Genomic DNA, 21,434 nt, shown 5'->3' on the forward strand with positions numbered 1-21,434 from the left:
TGGGGGGCCCTACTGGAAAATTAACTCCGTGGCGTATCGGTAGAGTTGCTGCCTCACAGACCCAGAACTAGTGATCGCTGGTCGGTGTAGACTCGACACGGGGAAAGGATGCAATAGGAATCTGGGGGGTATCTTTTTCACACAAAGGATGGTGGATGTATGGAACAAGCTGCCGGAGGAGGTAGTTGAGGTTGGGACTATCGCAACGTTTAAGAAACATTTGGACAGGTACGTGATAGGATAGGTTTAAAGGGATATGGGCCAAACGCAGGCAGGTAGGACATATTGGCTCGTATGGGCAAGTTGGGCCGAAGGGCTTGTTTCCCCACTGGGTGACTATGACTCTTTGACAAACTCCTTAGAACTTTGCTCCTCTGAATGAAAAGCTGGGCCCTATAGTCTTTGACAAAAATGGTTCTGACTGTCCACCTATGCCTATCACAATGTTGCATACTTCGATTAGGTCTGATCGAATGTAGAGCGATGGACACGATTTAGTAGCGAGGACGGTGGGTGAAGGCTACACTTTGTCTCACGAAACCGCAGCGAGAGCATGAGACCTGCACACCTGCATGAGACCTGCACACTTGCCAGCGAGACTCACAACTAGAGAGTCAAAGATAGGTCATCTACCCACAGACAGCCCACGGGCTCAGCTTAATGCAAGTTGGTGACTTGGTCAGAGGTGAAATGCCTGTGAGAGTGGGCGACCTGCCGGCGCCCGCACCTCCCCCATACACCTCCAAGCCCAGTGTCACACGGCATCGGCCTGAATGTGAGACATCTGTTGTTTCCTCCCCAAACTTACTGCAGCCGTGCAGGCGGCCATTTAGCCCACAGGGCCGTTGCTGGCCCGTGGGGTGATGGAATCAATTAGTCGCTCTACGCGCCCCCAATCTCTGGGGCGCGGGAGTTTCCCGAAACGAGAAGATGATAATGAGAACACAAAGTGCTGGAGTACCTCAACTGGTCAGGCAGCATCGCTGGAGAACATGGATAGATGAGGTGCAGCGGTAGAGTTGCTGCCTTATGTCCCTGTCCCACTTAGGAAACCTGAACGGAAACCTCTGGAGACTTTGCGCCCCCCCCCCCCCCCCCCCCCCCCCCCCCCCACCCAAGGTTTCCGTGCGGTTCCCGGAGGTTTTTGTCAGTCTCCCTACCTGCTTCCACTACCTGCAACCTCCGGCAACCACCTGCAACCTCCGGGACATTGAGGTATGGGAAGGTATAGAACAAAGCAGTGCCGGCATAGATCACTCGGGAAAGGTGGAGCCCACAATGGTCCATTGTTGGCTGGGGACGAGGTGATAGCGAAGGAATACAGACGGTGAAATTAGCAAGAGAAGCAGGGTGGGGGAGTGACGTTGACACAGGGAATGCAAGGCTTACCAACGCAGGTTGCATTTAAACAAGAGGAATTGAGTCGGGTCGGGATGGGTTAGGACGGGATTCTAATACCTGTTGACAAGGTCATAATGTCATGTGATAGAAACAGAATAAGGCCATTCAGCCCATCAGGTCTACTTCGCCACTCAAACTATCTCTCCCTCCTAATACAATTCTCCTGCCTTCTCCCCATAAACCCTGACACCCGTACTAGTCAAGAATCTCTGCCTTAAAAAATATCAATTGACTTGGCCTCCACAGCCTTCTGTGGCAAAGAATTCCACAGATTCACCACCCCCTGATGAAAGAAATACCTCCTCATCTGGGTCTCTATTCCTTGGAGAGCAGGAATATGAGGGGTGATCTTATTGATGTGTGTAAAATCATGAGAGGAATAGATCGGGTAGATGTACAGAGTCTCTTGCCCAGAGTAGGGGAATCGAGGACCAGAGGACATAGGTTTAAGGTGAAGGGGAAAAGGTTTAATAGGAATCTGAGGGGTAACTTTTTCACACAAAGGATGGTGGGTGTATGGAACAAGCTGCCAGAGGAGGCAGTTGAGGCTGGGACTATCCCAACGTTTAATAAACCCCAATGTAAAACGTGCATTGATTGGACAATTACTACTCGGAAAATTTGAGGTTTTTCTCATATTTTAAAAATATGTGCAGGTTTTGTACTTGACGCCGACCAACTTATAGAAATTTACAAAATTCTTAAGGGGTTGGACAGGCTAGATGCAGGAAGATTGTTCCCGATGTTGGGGAAGTCCAGGACAAGGGGAGGATAAAGAGGAAATCCTTTAGGACCGAGATGAGAAAAACATTTTTCACACTGAGAGTGGTGAATCTGTGGAATTCTCTGCCGCAGAAGGTAGTTGAGGCCAGTTCATTGGCTATATTTAAGAGGGAGTTAGATGTGGCCCTTGTGGCTAAAGTGATCAGGGGGTATGGAGAGAAGGCAGGGATGGGATACTGAGTTGGATGATCAGCCATGATCATATTGAATGGCGGTGCAGGCTCGAGGGGCCGAATGGCCTACTCCTGCATCTATTTTCTATGTTTCTATGTTTCTATCTACACCAGTCTCACCTGCTTGCGTTTGACCCATGTCCCTCTGAACCTATCTAATTTTTCTTAAACGTTGGAATGATACCTATCTCGTCTGGAAGCTCATTCCATACACCTACCACACTTTGCGTTAATAGTTGCACCCCAGGTTCCTATTAAATAATCCCCCCCCCCTCCCCCCCACCCGAACGTCAGCCTATATCTCACCTTCTCCAAAAATAAACAAAAAATCTTCTGCCCACCATCCGTCATGGCACTTACAAGATACACGGGAGGCATGTTCTGCTGTCCAAACCCAATGCCAATTCAGGCTCACTTTTCCTGGCATTAAGATGAGTTTATCTGGTGGATCTCTCTCTTGATATTCTTGTCCAGTGGCCGACAGATATACAATATAAATAATTTTGACGTCGGGGCATGGGTGTGAATTTAAATTTAAATGGACCGTGCTCCTTTCCCCACCCACATCGCACCTCCAATTAGAGACGGAACACATACAACTGTCTCTGTTAACCTTGTCCAGCGCAGCGGTTGAGTTGCAGCGGCAGAGACCTGGGTTTGATCCTGACCTCGGGTGCTGTCTGGAGTTTGTACGTTCTCCCCGTGACATGCGTGGGTTTTCTCCGAGATCTTCAATTTACTCCCACATGCAGGTTTGTACGTGAATTGGGTTGGCATAAGTGTAAATTGTCCCTGGTATGTTTAGGATAGTGTAAATGTGCGAGGATCGCTGGTTGGTGCGGGCTCGGTGGTCCGAAGGGCCAGTTTCTGCGTTGTATCACTAAACTAATCTAAACTAAGCCGTTTATATTCGTGTTTTTTTTGTTAGACACACATCATTCCTTGATGTTGGTGAATACAGTGACAGGTACTAACACACTCCTGGTTATTGGAATTCAACGTTTTTTTTAAATGTTTATTTTATTAGAAGCAATTGTACAAGAATAAAGCAATCGGCGTGACAATTATACACATTTTGTACAGCTTCAGTTTTAACATTTTATAAGCTGATAAATGAATCGGAGAAAAAAAGTAAAAAGGAAAGAATGAAGAAAAAGAAGAAAGTTACAAAAAAGAGAGAGGAAAAGACCCCTGAACTGCCAAAGAAGTGAGAGGAAAAATAAAAATAAAAGGAAAAAAAACGGAGATATGTCCCACTATCCTTCCCTTCCCCCCCGCTCACCCATCGGTTTAAAATTTGTCTTCAACCATTCTATTGTTGAAGAAATTCAGTGAAAGGCGACCATGTTTTGGAGAATTGATCTGATTTATCAGCCAAAACAAGCCTTATTTTTTGTAAATGTAGTGTCTCGGTCATTTCCGTGATCCACATCTTCACTGTGGGAACTGTTGTCTTTTTCCAGAATTTGAGTATTAGTTTTTTCGCAGTTATTAAGTCATAGTCAAGGAAACGTCTTTGGAATATCATTATCTTAGAGCAGCCCTCTGACATTCCTAAAATTATTAGTTTTGCATCTGACTCCAGTTTAATTTTATGTGTTTTAGAAATGATATCGAATATTCCCATCCAGAAATTTTGTATTTTTATACAGGATGCAAAGGAATGGGTTAAGGTAGCTTCTTGGAGGCGACATTTATCGCAGATAGGGGAGACAGTTGGAGAAATCTTTTTCAATTTGGCCTTTGAATAGTATAACCTATGCAATATTTTGAATTGTATCAGGCAATGCCTGGCATTTAAAGAACAGTAATGTATGTATCGTAGGCTTTCCTCCCATATATCTTTTGAAATAGGTAAACCCAACTCGTCTTCCCATGCTCGCCTCTAAATCTCAGAAGGTGGGGTATCAACATTTAATAGAGTGTTATAAATGTAAGATATCAACTTATTTGTATCGGCATGTCTATTCAAACTATCGTCTAATATATCTGGACCCATAAAAGGACAATCTTGTGCGTATGTTTTCACATAATCTCGGATTTGAAGGTATCTAAAAAGATTGTTTGCGTTCAAGTGGTATTTCTCCTGTAGTTCTTGAAAAGAAGAGAGAGTCCCCTTCTTATAGAGGTCTCCCGCAGTGTTAATTCCCAGTTTTTTCCATTGAACAAACACCATATCTAAAGTAGACGGTTTAAACATAGAAACATAGAACATAGAAATTAGGTGCAGGAGTAGGCCATTCGGCCCTTCGAGCCTGCACCGCCATTCAATATGATCATGGCTGATCATCCAACTCAGTATCCCATACCTGCCTTCTCTCCATACCCCCTGATCCCTTTAGCCACAAGGGCCACATCTAACTCCCTCTTAAATATAGCCAATGAACTGGCCTCAACTACCCTCTGGCAGAGAGTTCCAGAGATTCACCACTCTCTGTGTGAAAAAAGTTTTTCTCATCTCAGTTTTAAAGGATTTCCCCCTTATCCTTAAGCTGTGACCCCTTGTCCTGGACTTCCCCAACATCGGGAACGAGGGATTGTTTGCAATAGGCAGAAGGATAGGCAGAAGGAGCAACAAGTTTCTCAGTTTAAGACTTAATTTCAACTGTTTCCAGATACGTCGAGTACTGTGTATTATCGGATTTTGCTCATGTATTCAAATGTATTGGAGATAGGAGAATCGAGCCTATATTAAAAGGCAAACAATCTTCCCTCTCCATTTTTAACCAATTTACCTGTTGACATGTATCGTCCAACCAGATGGTTTTATTTTTTATGTTAGTCACCCAGTAGTAAAAAAGAAAATTAGGAAGAGCTAATCCTCCATTTTCTTTAGATTTGCACAAATGTCTTTTGTGTATTCTATGGGTTTTGTAATCGAAAATAAAATTTGTGATAGTAGAATCAATTTAAAACCAACTTTTAGAGAGATGTATCGGTATTGATTGAAATAAATATTGGAGTTGCGGAAGGAAGATCATCTTTATGGCATTTACTCTACCCTATAATGGAGATAGGAAGTGTTTTCCAAAATTGAATGTAGGCATTTAGTTTAGTAATTAGTGGTGGGAAGTTTGTTTTAAATAGAGAGGGGTGTTTTCTAGTCACGTAAACTCCGAGATATCTAAACTTTTCGGTGACAATTCTGAAAGGAAATTTTTGGAGTTGAGAAGGGTCTTGAGCTTTTATTGGCAACATTTCACCTTTATTCCAGTTTATTCTGTACCCTGAGAAGGAACCAAATTGTTCCATAGTGTTTAGTACGTTTGGGATACTAATTTGGGAATTAGTAATGTATAAAAGTACATCGTCTGCATATAACAAAATCTTATTAGTGGTATATTTAGTATTATATCCGTGAATGCCCTAATACTCTCAGCAAGGGGTTCTATGGCTAAAGCAAATAACAGTGGTGAAAGGGCGCATCCTTGAATGTTACCCGTGGATAAGTGAAATTTAGGTGAAAGCATTATCCTGGCTGTCGGATTAGTATATAACAGCTTCACCCATGAAATGAAGTTTTCTTCTAATTGGAATTTTTCCAACACTGTGAAAAGATAAGCCCATTCCACTTGGTCGAAAGCTTTTTCTGCATCTAGAGAAATAGTTGTTAGATCCTCGATTGTCGTTCTATGTGTACTAGTGTACTATGTGTACTAGTCATGTCTCTACTATTTATTTCATTCCCCTTACATTCAGATTCAGATTCAGATTCAGATTCAATTTTAATTGTCATTGTCAGTGTACAGTACAGAGACAACGAAATGCATTTAGCATCTCCCTGGAAGAGCGACATAGCAAATGATTTGAATAAATAATAATAAGTGATAATAAGTGTCCGGGGGGTGGGGGGGTGATTGGCAGTCACCGAGGTACGTTGTTGAGTAGAGTGACAGCCGCCGGGAAGAAGCTGTTCCTGGACCTGCTGGTTCGGCAACGGAGAGACCTGTAGCGCCTCCCGGATGGTAGGAGGGTAAACAGTCCATGGTTGGGGTGAGATCAGTCCTTGGCGATGCTGAGCGCCCTCCGCAGACAACGCTTGCTTTGGACAGACTCAATGGAGGGGAGCGAGGAACTGGTGATGCGTGGGGCAATTTTCACCACCCTCTGCAATGCCTTCCGGTCGGAGACAGAGCAGTTGCCATACCATACTGTGATGCAGTTGGTAAGGATGCTCTCGATGGTGCAGCGGTAGAAGTTCACCAGGATCTGAGGAGACAGATGGACCTTCTTCAGTCTCCTCAGGAAGAAGAGACGCTGGTGAGCCTTCTTGATCAGAGTTGAGGTATTGTGGGTCCAAGAGAGGTCATCGGAGATGTTGACTCCCAGGAACCTGAAGCTAGAAACACGTTCCACCTCCGTCCCGTTAATGTGGATGGGGGTGTGCATGCCGCCCCTGGACTTCCTGAAGTCTACAATGAGCTCCTTGGTCTTCTTGGAGTTAAGTGCCAGGTTTTTCCTCTACCTGCTAAATTTTTGTAAGGTGTCCTTGAGACTCTTGAAAGGTGCCCATAAATAAAATTTATTATTATTATTATTATTATGCGAATATATTATATCAAACAAACGTCTCAAATTATAAAAACGAATGTCGATTAGGTATAAACCCAGTTTACACCTGGAAGATATGAGACTCCACCTTGCAGGCAAATCAGACCACTTCCAAAAGACGTGGTCTGCATTTATCGACTTATTACAAGTATAAGGTGCAACAATACTTTAAAAAAGAAATGGTATCAGGTTCTGGTAAGGGGGGATGAAAAATATGATGTTGGTATATCCCTTTTGCGCGGTTTTCATAACAGAGCTTGTATTTCTATTTCTTTTTTTCTTTTCTATGGCCTATTTCTTAACTTTCTTCTCTAATTCTTTATTTAATGGGTTTTTCTTTTTGATCACTCTTTCACACTAACATGACTATCTCTCTTGCTTTACTTTCTTTATTTCTATCTTTCCTTAAAGCTTAAAAAATGAAGGGGTACAATAAATGTAATAAGATATATGTGGCTTGTACTACTGTAACTTACTGTACTTATAATAAATAAAAATATATTTTTAAAAAAAAACCCCAGTTTGGTCTGGATGTATTAGTTTACTAATAACCAAGCTTAATCTGTGTGCCAAAGTCTTAGCTAATACCTCCTGGTCTGTATATAAAAGGGCTATTGCCCTTTATGATCCAGGCTCCTCAAGGTTTTTATCTTTTTTTGGAATCAATGTAATAGTTGATTCGGCAAGAGTTTGTGGTAAAGTCCGTTCTTTAAATGCTTGAATATTTATTTATTTATTTATTTATTTGTTTATTTGTTCCGAACAAGTAAAGACATAAATAGGAATAAATAACAACAACAAAATCGAAATAGTCAAACAATTGGACATTCCAGGCAATATTTGCAAAGCAATGAAAAGCATAAAGCAAAATTTAAATGTCCAACACTTTTTCTTTACAAGCTCGAAAAGGAGTGAGAAGAAGAATAACTTATTTAATCTCACCCCTTCTCCCTAAACCCTTCTTCCATATTTAATAATTAATTAGTTAATAATAATAATACCCCAGACAATTTTTAGAGATGCATACAAACATATATATACATACAACTGATATACACTTACAAGCAATATGTATGAAGTAACCAAAAAACATAAATAAATAATAAACAAAATAATAAACAAACACTAACCCCTGTTTGTCAACCCACCCCTTCATCCCTGTACCTTGTGTAAAAAAGTTTTTTGTATGTCATTTTGAACTGGTTCATGTTTGGACATTGCTTTAACTCCACATTCAAACTGTTCCACAATCCCACTCCACAGACCGAAATACAAAAAGTTTTTCTGGTCATGCAGACTCTTTGAACCTTAAAATTAAATATTCTTCTTAAGGCCCGGGACCGTTGGAGACAGTGGAGGAGGGTCAGGGCTTTTTTACCAAATCCCGTAACGTTCCACACTCCATAGGGAGGGTTTCTGGTGGAAGCCGCTGATTGGTGGAAGCAGACTAGAGGAAGCAACTGATTGGGCGCAACCTCAGGTTAGCATTTCTGCTTTCTGGCTAAGGGTACAGTGGTTTAGTAAAGATACAGTGAGCTAAGGGTACAGTGGGTACAGTGGGCTAAAGGTACAGTGAGCTAAGGGTACAGTGGGCTAAAGGTACAGTGGGCTAAAGGTACAGTGAGCTAAGGGTACAGTGGGCTAAAGGTACAGTGGGCTAAAGGTACAGTGAGCTAAGGGTACAGTGGGCTAAAGGTACAGTGGGCTAAAGGTACAGTGCTTTAGTAAAGGTACAGTGAGCTAAGGGTACAGTGGGCTAAAGGTACAGTGGGCTAAGGGTACAGTGGGCTAAAGGTACAGTGCTTTAGTAAAGGTACAGTGGGCTAAAGGTACAGTGCTTTTTGATTATATAATAAAGGTGCAGTTTAAAGGGCAAGAGGGAGCAGCTGTTTGTGTCAGATACCTGCTGATTTCTGCCAGCGGTTTCTATTGGATTATACTGGTATCGGATCCAGGGTAAGGCGAGAGAATGACAGTCAGAGCAGTGTACTGTTCTGGATGTCAGATGTGGGAGTTCATGGTGGTGGATGGCCCTCCAGACGTCCACATCTGCACCAGGTGCAGAGAGATGGGGCTCCTAAGGGACCGTATTAGGTTCCTGGAGCAGCAGCTCGATGACCTCTGTCTGGTCAGGGAGAGTGACGAGGTCATAGAGGGGAGTTATAGGGAGGTGGTCACTCCAAAACCACGGGAGAGAGACATGTGGGTCACGCTAAGGAAGGGGAAGGGGCAGAGGCAGGAATGAGGGAGTACTCCAATGTCGGTACACCTTGCAAATAAGTACTCCTGTTTGAGTACGGATGAGGATGACAGCCTACCCGGGGGTAGCAACAGCGGACGGGCCTCCAGCACAGAGACCGGCCCTGTTGCTCCGAAAGGTAGGGAAAAAAAGAAGAGGGCGATAGTAATTGGGGACTCTATTGTTAGGGGGTCGGATAGGCGTTTCTGTGGACGCAGTCGGGAGACCAGGATGGTGGTCTGCCTCCCTGGTGCCAAGGTCTCGGACGTGTCTCAACGCATCCAAGATATCCTGAAATCAGAGGGAGAGGAGCCTGAGGTCGTGGTACATATTGGTACAAATGACATAGGTAAAAAAAGTGAAGAGGTCCTGAAGGGAGGATTTAGAGAGTTGGGAGGAGAGTTAAGGAAAAGGACCAAAAAGGTAACAATCTCAGAATTACTGCCTGTACCACGCGACAGTGAGAGTAGGAATGGAGCGAGGTGGAGGATAAATGCGTGGCTGAAAGACTGGTGCAGAGGGCAGGGATTCAAGTTTCTGGATCATTGGGACTTCTTTTGGGGAAGGTGGGACCTGTACAGAAAGGATGGGTTGCACTTGAACCCGAGGGGGACCAATATCCTGGCGGGGAAATTTGCAAAGGTCACTGGGGAGACTTTAAACTAGAATGGTTGGGGCGAGGGACTCAAATAGAGAAAGCTAGTAGACAGAATGGGAGGCAGGAAGCAGAAAAGGGAAGCACTCGGACACAAGAGGAGAAAGAAAAAAAAGGAAATAAACAGAGAAGAAGAGACGGGGGGTTTCTTAAATGTGCATATTTTAATGCTAGGAGCATTGTAAGAAAGGTGGATGAGCTTAGAGTCTGGATAGACACCTGGAAGTATGATGTTGTGGCGATCAGTGAAACATGGTTGCAGGAGGGCTGTGATTGGAAACTAAATATTCCAGGATTTCGTTGCTTCAGGATGTGATAGAATTGGAGGGGCAAGAGGTGGAGGTGTTGCATTGCTAGTCAGGGAAGATATTACAGCAGTGCTTTGGCAGGATAGATTGGAGGGCTCATCTAGGGAGGCTATTTGGGTGGAACTGAGAAGTGGGAAAGGTGTAGCAACACTTATAGGGGTGTATTATAGACCGCCAAATGGGGAACGAGAATTGGAAGAGCAAATATGTAAGGAGATAGCAGATATTAGTAGTAAGCACAAGGTAGTGATTGTGGGAGATTTCAACTTTCCACACATAGACTGGGAAACACATTCTGTAAATGGGCTGGATGGTTTGGAGTTTGTAAAATGTGTGCAGGATAGTTTTTTGCAACAATACATAGAGGTACCTACTAGAGGAGGGGCAGTGCTGGACCTCCTGTTAGGAAATGAGATGGGACAGGTGGCGGAAGTATGCGTTGGGGAGCACTTCGGGCCCAGTGATCACAATACCATTAGTTTCAATATAATTATGGAGAAGGTCAGAACTGGACCTAGGGTTGAGATTTTTGATTGGAGAAAGGCTAACTTTGATGAGATGCGAGATGATTTAAAAGGAGTGGACTGGGACATTTTGTTTTATGGGAAAGATGCAGAAGAGAAATGGTGGACATTTAAAGGGGAAATTTTAAGAGTACAGAATCTTTATGTTCCTGTTCGGTTGAAAGGAAACAGTAAAAATTGGAAAGAGCCCTGGTTTTCAAGGGAAATTGGACCTTGTTCGGAAAAAGAGGGAGTTCTACAATAATTATAGGCAGCATGGAGTAAATGAGGTGCTTGTGGAGTATAAGGAATGTAAAAAGAATCTTAAGAATCTCAAAGACCCACACCATCCTGGCCACACACTGATCTCCCTGCTACCTTCAGGTAGAAGGTACAGGAGCCTGAAGACTGCAACAACCAAGTTCAGGAATAGCTACTTCCCCTCAGCCATCAGGTTATTAAACCTGGCTCGGACAAAACTCTGATTATTAGCAACCACTTTCTGTTATTTGCACTACCAGTTTATTTATTCATGTGTGTATATATTTATATCATGGTATATGGACACATTTATCTGTTTTGTAGTAAATGCCTACTATTTTCTGTGTGCTTAAGCAAAGCAAGAATTTCATTGTCCTATACAGGGACACATGACAATAAACTCACTTGAACTTGAAGAAAGAAATTAGAAAAGCTAAAAGAAGATATGAGGTTGCTTTGGCAAGTAAGGTGAAAGTAAATCCAAAGGGTTTCTACAGCTATATTAATAGCAAAAGGATAACGAGGGATAAAATTGGTCCATTGGAGAAACAGAGGGGGCAGCTATCTGCAGAGCCAAAAGAGATGGGGGAGATATTGAACAATTTCTTTTCTTCGGTATTCACCAAGGAGAAGGATATTGAATTATGTGAGGTAAGGGAAACGAGTAAAGTAGTTATGGATACTATGAGTTTCAAAGTAAAGGAAGTACTGACACTTTTGAAAAATATAAAAGTGGATAAGTCTCCAGGTCCTGACAGGATATTCCCTAGGACATTGAGGGAAGTTAGTGTAGAAATAGCCGGGGCTATGACAGAAATATTTCAAATGTCATTAGAAACGGGAATAGTCCCCGAGGATTGGCGTACTGCGCATGTTGTTCCATTGTTTAAAAAGGGTTCTAAGAGTAAACCTAGCAATTATAGACCCTTTTAGTTTGACTTCAGTGGTGGGCAAATTAATGGAAAAGATACTTAGAGATAATATATATAAGCATCTGGATAAACAGGGTCTGATTAGGAACAGTCAACATGGATTTGTGCCTGGAAGGTCATGTTTGACTAATCTTCTTGAATTTTTTGAAGAGGTTACTAGGGAAATTGACGAGGGTAAAGCAGTGGATGTTGTCTATATGGACTTTAGTAAGGCCTTTGACAAGGTTCCTCATGGAAGGTTGGTTAAGAAGGTTAAACTGTTGGGTATAAATGCAGGAATAGCAAGATGGATTCAGCAGTGGCTGAATGGGAGAAGCCAGAGGGTAATGGTGGATGGCTGTTTGTCGGGTTGGAGGCAGGTGACTAGTGGGGTGCCTCAGGGGTCTGTGTTGGGTCCTTTGTTGTTTGTCATGTACATCAATGATCTGGATGAAGGGGTGGTAAATTGGATTAGTAAGTATGCAGATGATACCAAGATAGGGGGTGTTGTGGATAATGAAGAGGACTTCCAAAGTCTACAGAGTGATTTAGGCCATTTGGAAAAATGGGCTGAAAGATGGCAGATGGAGTTTAATGCTGATAAATGTGAGGTGTTACACCTTGGCAGGACAAATCGAAATAGGACGTACATGATAAATGGTAGGGAATTGAAGAATACAGTTGAACAGAGGGATCTGGGAATAACCGTGCATAGTTCCTTGAAGGTGGAATCTCATATAGATAGGGTGGTAAAGAAAGCTTTTGGTATGCTAGCCTTTATAAATCAGAGCATTGAGTATAGAAGCTGGGATGTAATGTTAAAATTGTACAAGGCATTGGTGAGACCAAATCTGGAGTATGGTGTACAATTTTGGTCGCCCAATTATAGGAAGGATGTCAACAAAATAGAGAGAGTACAGAGGAGATTTACTAGAATGTTGCCTGGGTTTCAACAACTAAGTTACAGAGATAGGTTGAATAAGTTAGGTCTTTATTCTCTGGAGCGCAGAAGGTTAAGGGGGGACTTGATAGAGGTCTTTAAAATGATGAGAGGGATAGACAGAGTTGATGTGATCAAGCTTTTCCCTTTGAGAATAGGGAAGATTCAAACAAGAGGACATGACTTCAGAATTAAGGGACAGAAGTTTAGGGGTAACATGAGGGGGAACTTCTTTACTCAGAGAGTGGTAGCGGTGTGGAATGAGCTTCCAGTGGAAGTGGTGGCGGCAGGTTCGTAGGTATCATTTAAAAATAAATTGGATAGGCATATGGATGAGAAGGGAATGGAGGGTTATGGTATGAGTGCAGGCACGTGGGACTAAGGGAAAAAAGTTGTTCGGCACGGACTTGTAGGGCCGAGATGGCCTGTTTCCGTGCTGTAATTGTTATATGGTTATATGTTATATGGTTAAATTATAACCCCCCACTCGCTCATTGAATAATTTTTGTATATTTCCAGGTAAGTTTTTATTTTTGGCCCTAAACATTATCTGTGCTGTTTTAAATGCAACCACATCTGCTAATTTTAATAATTTTGACTGTAAGAATAATGGATTAGTGTGATCCAGATACCTGACATTGTGAATAATACGTATTGCTCTTTTTTGCAGAATAGTTAATGAATGTAGCTAAACCCATCCGGACCCGGCATTTTCCCACTTTTCAATTATTTAATAGTCTCTACAATGTCTTTTGTTGTTATATCTGCACCTAATTCATCCCGTTCCTCCTCATTAAGGGATGGGGAGGGAGATTGCAATTCTCAAGAAAGCTTTTCATCTTTGCAGGATCGGCTGTTGTTTTTGATGAATATAGTGTTGATAGAATTTTAAGAATCTTTCATTAATATCTTTAGGCAGGGTAAGCAGCTCTCCTTTTTCTGATCTAATTTTTTGAATAGTGTGATCCTTCTCTAACATACGGAGCTGATGTGCCAGTAGTTTGTGTGGTTTATCGCCAAATTCAAATTTTTTTTGCTTAGTGTAATGAAATACCCTAATAATTTTTGCAGAAAGGATCTGGTTTAATTTAAATTTTAATGCGGCTATATTATTATGTTTTGCAGTGGTTGGGTCAATCGCATTTTCTGAGTCTAGCTGTTTAATCTGTTTTTCTAATTCCAATTGGTCAGTCCTATTTTTCTTGTTTTGAAAAGCTTGGTATGCAATAATACAGCCTCTGATATAGGCCTTGAAAGTTTCCCACAATAATGTTGCAGAAATACCACGTGTGTCGTTTGTCTCAAAGAATATTTTCATCTGTAGCTTCAGAAAGTCACAACAACTTGCCTCAGTTAGTATTTGTGGGTGGAATCTCCAAAACGATTTTTTATTATACATTCCTTCCAATTTTCAGGTGAAAGTTAACTGACAATGGTCCGAAATGATATTATTGTGATCTTTTGGGTTATAGGTGAAAGGCATAAGTTTTGCATCTATCAGGAAATAATCAATTCATGTATACGTTTTGTGAAAACCTGAATCCGGATGGATTGACAATCCTCCTTACTGAATTCAAAGATTTAGATCAGTTTAGAGATACAGCGCCGAATCTGGCCCTTCGGAGAAGTATTCAGTATTCAGTATTCAGTATTTATTTAATATCATTTTCACTGAGTACTTGCATACACAGAGGAAACGAAAAAACGTTACTCGATCAGTTTCCATTCAGTGTAGTTAATAAAAAAAAGGATACATACATAGAGCTTTAAAAACAAATTAAAATTACCATGTCTAAAAACAGAAAGTAGGCCTAGAATTTACAATAGAATAAAAACAGACATTCCGACCGACAGTGACTTTGCTTTGACAGGTGCCTAGCTGTCAAAGTATGGACGAGGTGGAATGTGTTGGTGAACGATATATGGGGAGGGGACACAGTCCGTTAACCAGTCTTATTGCCTGTGGGAAGAAGCTGTGGAGCATCCTGCTGGTTTTGCAGCTGATGCTCCTATACCTCTTCCCAGATGGCAGAATGGAGAAGATGTGGTGTGATGGGTGGTAGGGGTCTTTGATGATGGAAATGGCTCTACTGATGCTCTGCTTCTTGTATATCTCCAACAGGAAAGGGAGTGGGGCACCAATGATCCTGCTGGCTGTCTTCACTGTCCTGTTGAGTTGATTTTGTTTGTAAGCCTTGCAGCTCCCAAACCAGGAAGTGATGCCGTAGGTCAGTATGCTTTCGATGGTGCCCCTGTAGAAGGTCCTTAGATGAGCAGTAGGGAGACCTGCTTTCCTTAGTCTCCGGAGAGGGTGGAGCCGCTGCTGAGCTCTTTTGATCACTGCTGTGGTGTTGGTCGTAGAGGTCAGGTCATCCGCCAGGTGAAGTCCCAAGAACTTCACACTGCTGACCCTCTCCACAGCAGCTCCATCAATATGCAGCGGAGTGTGATGTTGTTTTCCATCCCTATTATTAAAACCACTTGCTGATCCTCCAAGTTCTGAATTTGAGTATAAATTCTACAGCCACTGTAGCGAGCATTGAACTTATGCTGCCACATCGTTGAACTATTAACTTGATGGGCTCCATTCCCAGATTCCTATTAGCCTATTAAACAATACAACAGCCTCCAAATAAGCTCTGACCAACGTTGACTAATGAGGTCGGCACGATGGCGCAGCGGTAGAGTTGCTGCCTTGCAGCGCTAGAGGCCCGCGTTCGATCCTGACCACCTGGTGCTGTCTGTAGTTCTCCCCGTGACCTGCGTGGGTTTTCCCCGGGCGCTCTGGTTCTCTTCCACATTCCAAAAACATACAGATTTGTAGGTCAATTGACTTCGGTAAAATTATAAATTGTCCCGTGTGTGTGTAGGATAGTGTTAATGTGTGGGGATCGCTGGTCGGCACGGACTTGGTGGGCCGAAGGGCCTGTTTCCGCACTGTATCTCTAAACTATACTAAACTATTATTGTTATTATTGCATTATTTTTGTTTCTTTCTATTTACATATATGCGTATTATATATGAATATGAAAAAGTAGATACAAAATACTGGACTAACTCAACGGGACAGGCAGCATCGCTGGAAAGAAGGAATGGGTGACGTTTCAGGTCAAGACCTTTCTTCAGATTGTCCTGCTGAGTTACTCCAGCATTTTGTGTTTATATTCGGTTTAAACCAGCACCTGCGGTTCCTTCATATTCACATATTCACACACACACATATAATACGCATACGTACATAAAAACAAACAATAGCAATGCAATAATAGTGTGTGTGTGTGTGTGTGTGTGTGTGTGTGTGTGTGTGTGTGTGTGTGTGTGTGTGTGTGTGTGTGTGTGTGTGTGTGTGTGTGTGTGTGTGTGTGTGTGTTTATTATATTGTTTACAGTGTACTATATTTACATATTCTGTTGTACTGCTGCAAGTAAGAATTTCATTGGTCCATCTGGGACATTTGACAATAAAACTCTCTTGGCTTTTGATTCTTGACTCTTGAGATAATGCCTGAGGGAGCAGGAAACATGAATTGTTGGTTGGTTGGTTGGTTGAAATGAAAGGTTAGATTCCATGAAAAGGAATCATACATTTGAGTTCAGAAATAACAGCATTTAAAAGATATTTTAATAGAATGATCCCGGGGATGAATGGGTCAACATATGATAGCGTTTGATGGCATTGGGCCTATACTCGCTGCAGGTTAGAAGGATGAGGGGGATATTACTGAAACTTAACGGATAGTGAAAGACCTTGATAGAGTGGATGTGGAGAGGATGTTTTCACGAGTGGGAGAGTCTAGGATCAGAGTGCGGGTGTCAGGGTCTATGGGGAGAAGGCAGGAGACCGGGCTTGAGAGGGAAAGATAGTTCGGCCAAGATTGAATGGGGGAGTAGACTCGATGGGCTGAATGGCCTAATTCTGCTCCTATGACATATGAACATGAACTATCTTTCCTCTGCCCTCTGAGTTCCGATGCGGGTCTTGTCCAGCATGTCTTTGCCTCCACAAACGCTGCACGAACTGCTGAGATCCTCTAACAGGTTATTTTTTTCTTTCTACAGATTCCAGTATCTGCTGTCTCTTGTGTCTCAATAACAACCTGCTCTTCAGAGAAGACATGGACAGGAGAGTCCCTGGGATTCACTCCCTCATCGGGATACTTTGGCTGCCGTTGAGCAACTCTGGAGGTGAGTCCATGCCTTGAGCTCGGGGTGGGGGTGGCGGTAGGTTGGAAGAAGGTGGCTACATAGAATAGTACAGCACATGAACAGGCCATTCAGCCCACAACATCCATGCTGAACATGATGCCAAATTAATGTCAACTCCTCTGCCACACATAATCCATATCTATGCATTCTTTGCATAAACCATGCCCCTTTCTAAAAGCCACTTAAACCCCACTATCGTATGTGCCTTCCACCCGCCACTTCTGGCAGCGCATTGCAGACACCCACCACCCTTGGTGTAAACATGTGGTGCCCCAGCCACCTCCCACATCCTCAAGACGTGCAGGGTTGGAGGTTAATTGCCCGCAGGGCGTATGGAGCGGATGCGAAAGTGGAATAATGTAGAACTGGTATGATCGGTTGAGTCGGTGGGCTGAGTAGCCTGTTTGCAAGCTCTGTCTGTCTGTCTGTCTGTCTGTCTGTCTGTCTGTCTGTCTGTCTGTCTGTCTTGATCCATCTACCTATCCAAGGAGTACAAAAACCTGGGAGTGCACCTGAACAGTAAACTGGATTGGTCCAGGAACGCTGAGGCACTGTACAAGAAGGGGCAGAGCCGCCTGTACTGTTTGAGAAGGCTCTGCTCCTTCAATGTCTGCAGTGAGATGCTGCAGATGTTTTACCAATCGGTGGTAGCCAGTGCCATCTTCTTCGCTGCCGTGTGCGGATGGCAACAGGATCAACAAACTCATCAGGAAGGCTGGCTCCATCGTCGGGGCGGAGTTGGAGTTGGATTCATGGAAGGTGGGCTTGGAGGGTAGGATGCACCTCAAACTGCGGAGCACCCTGGGCAATAACAGCTCACCTGCTCCGTCACACACTGGTCAACATGAGGAGCACCTTCAGCAACAGACTGGTTCCACCAAGATGCGGCACAGAACGCCACAGGAGATCCTTCTTCCCTGTCGCTATCAAACTGTACGACTCCTCCCCTTCTGTCGTGGGTAGACTGAGACTGACGACCCCCTCCCTCCCCAATCTTTGCACATCCCGAAAGCCTTTCATTTGTCACTTTATTTTCATGTTTTATGAAATTATTTTATGACTGTTGGCAAATTAATTTCCCTCCTGGGATAAATAAACTTGTATCGTTTTGTATTGTATCTATCAAAAAGCTTTTCACTGTACCTCGGTACATGTGACAATAAACTTGTCTGTCTGCATGCCTGTCTGTCTGTCTGTCTGTCTGTCTGTCTGTCTGTCTGTCTGTCTGTCTGTCTGTCTGTCTGTCTGTCTGTCTGTCTGTCTGTCTACCTGTCTATCATTCTATTTATTTAATTTATCAATCTCATCTACCCATCAAGACTGCGTTCAATCACAACCTCCAGAGATGTCTGTGTGGAGTTTGCATATCTCCCTGTGACTGACCCTTGCTAACTCCAAATTGAAGATGTCATGTGCTGCCATGGGTAGACCTGCTGCCCTTGTCCATCAGTCCAGGGGGCACCGTCGAGTATGGCTGCTCTGCCTGCAGCTGTCTGTCCTGTTCATCCAAATTTGTTTTTACTGTCCTAATAGTTTTGTTTTGGAGGTGTAATCTTTTGTGTGGGGGGTGGGGGGGGGAGGGGAGGGGGAAACTGTATTCTCGGTCTCTACCTGGTAGGAGTTGCGGGTTTCCTCTGAGCCGCATCTTCGCCCCTTCCTCGCGGCCTGGCAGCGGGCCTGGAGCGGCGTTTCCTGCCTGGACCGGTGGGCCAGAACTTCAGCTTCGGCGGCGGCAATGCCTTACCCGAGTCGCCGTGCGGTGAGCTCCGGGGCGCTGAGACCGCCGACTCTAACATCTCGGAGCTGTGGTCTGCGGAGCGTCCAGCTGCGGGCTGTGCTGACTCTGAACGCCACGGAGCCTGGGATCCATCGCCGAGATCACCAGTGTCGGAGCTCCGACCAGCGCGGCCTGCGGACTCCGGGAGCCGCGGTCTCCGGGGAGGAAGCGGCCGTTGCAGACACTCCAAACCGCGGAGAGTGTTCTCCCTCGACGCTGGAGTTCCATCGGTCCTGTTGCGGCGACTGCGGAGGCCTCAATAGGCCCAACCATGGGTGAACAGGAGGGAGATGACTGAACTTTGCTGCCTTCCCTCACAGTGGGAACCATTGTGGGGGGATGTTTTCATGTTTTATGTTCAATTCTTTAATGGTATGTTTTATTTTTGGTGTGTTGCAGGTGGCTCGGAAAACATGGCTGCTGGAGGTGAGGGTGAACGCTGGCGCGAATGGCTGTCGCTGCTCTCTCTCCGAATTACGTATCGTTGCTGTATATGTTGCTTTTGTTTCATGCTTGTTTTAACTGTAAGGTGTCCTTGAGAGTCCTGAAAGGCGCCCTATAAATAAAATGTATTATTATTATTATTATTATTATTATTATTATTATTATTATTATTATTATTATTATTATTATTATTATTATTATTATGATTATGATTATGATTATTATTATTATTATTATTATTATTATTATTATTATTATTATTATTATTATTATTATTATTATTATTATTAGGGTTGGGACAACTCACTGCTGGGCTGGGAAACTATGGACACCAACACCCCAGAGCTGATGGCACTAATATCTTGTCCTTGTGTTTCAGGTCTGGGACAGGCTGCTGGGAAACCAGGCACTCGTCGCTTGGTGAATGGGACACTGGGACAGTCAGTCACGTTACCAGGATGTATCTCAGGAGAAAACATTTCAATCCTCACTTGGGATTACCAAAGCTCACCAAAAACAGAAAAGATTCAATTATGTACGAAAACTCAAAACAATCCAATACAATGTAACAAACAGGGAATCAGGTTAAATCTGAAGGACTGTAGTCTGGAAATACAGAACCTAACAAAACATGATCAAGGTCTATATGAAATGAACTTAAGGATGACTCTAGCTGTCCACGAACATGTGACAGAACTGAAGATTTATGGTAATCTATTTCAATTTTAAAAATGATACATTTTCTATTCTAACAACCTTTAAGAACATAAAGATGTACGGGGAGCTGCTTTCAATGTGAGTCCAAGTCTATGGGTTATACGGGCAGGGTGAATACTGAAACATTACATGGGTTGGAGTCCTTGCTTGTTAAGGAACCCATCCCCAGTATTTGCTGTTTGAATATTAATGGAGGTGCATTTGGATGGGTCCTTGAATGGAGGTCTCTCCAATCCATCTGACTTTTGTGTAAGATGATAGGTCCACAGACAATAAACTTTCTCTGTTAATAACGAGTTTACTTGTGATCTAGTTTTGGTGGCAAAGTGTAACCTGGACGATTCATTTTTGTAAACTCACGGGATGGAGTTTGCACTAAAACTACAGGTGCTTGTCTGTACAGAGTTTGCAAATTGTCCGTAGTGTGTGTAGGATAGGGCTAGTGTGCGGGGATCGCTGGTGGGCGAGGACTCAGTGGGCCGAAGGGCTTGTTTCCATGCAGTATCTCTAAACTAAACTAAAGAATCTTCTACGCTTAATGTTCTTGTGGGGAAACTCATGGCTAGCAGCTTCTGGTTGTTATTATTCCATGGCTTGTATTTGTGCTTTTCTTGGAAACAGAACGAGTGTCATTACCTATAATAAATATCAGTGAAGCCTTCAGTGACGGTGTGTGTAACGTTAGCTTGGTGTGTTCACTGGAGCACGGCACTGAGCCAGTCTACACTTGGTGGTCAGGAGATGGCAAGGTCACGGCAGATGGGTCGCACATACTGACTGACGAAGGGAGAAGGCTGGCACTCTCCATACCTCTACCCAACAACAACAGTGTGTACAACTGCACTGTGAGGAACCCTGTTAGTGAGGAGACGCGGAGCGTGGATCTAACACAGCTCTGTCCTGCCCATGAAGGTTTGTGGCTTTATCTTTTCATTGTAAGCACATTTCTCAAATAAAATAATGGCTATTTATTTTGTTCCTATCCAAATCCCCAAATCCTTCCGATGGAAGAAACCAGGTAATAGATGTAGTATAAACAGGCACAAAGTGTTGGAGGAAATTTCTCAGCGGGCCAGGCAGCATCTCTGGAGAGAATGAATGGGTGGCGTTTCAGGTCGAGAAGGGCAGTACTTCCTTCTTGCATTACCCGTGGACGCAGCCCAGACCGTCACACAAACCAATCTCCCTTCTATCGATTTCATTTATGCCTCACGCTGCCTCGGCAAGACCAGCAGCATAATCAAGGACGAGTCGCACCCCGACCACTCACTCTTCTCCCCTCTCCCTTCAGGCAAAATGTATAGCAGTGTGAAAACGCACACCTCCAGATTCAGGGACAGTTTCTTCCCAGCTGTTATCAGGCAACTGAATCATCCTACCACAACCAGAGAGCAGTCCTGAACTACTATCAACCTCATTGGTCCAGAACGCAGCCGCCCGACTCATCACCCACACCAAATCCTGGCATCACATCTCTCCAGTCCTCAAACAACTTCACTGGCTTCCCATCTCCCACCGGATCACCTACAAAATCCTGATCCTCACCTACAAAGCCCTCCACCATC

This window comes from Amblyraja radiata, chromosome 30 (genome assembly GCF_010909765.2).
Source record: "Amblyraja radiata isolate CabotCenter1 chromosome 30, sAmbRad1.1.pri, whole genome shotgun sequence".
In the NCBI taxonomy this organism is placed as follows: domain Eukaryota; kingdom Metazoa; phylum Chordata; class Chondrichthyes; order Rajiformes; family Rajidae; genus Amblyraja; species Amblyraja radiata.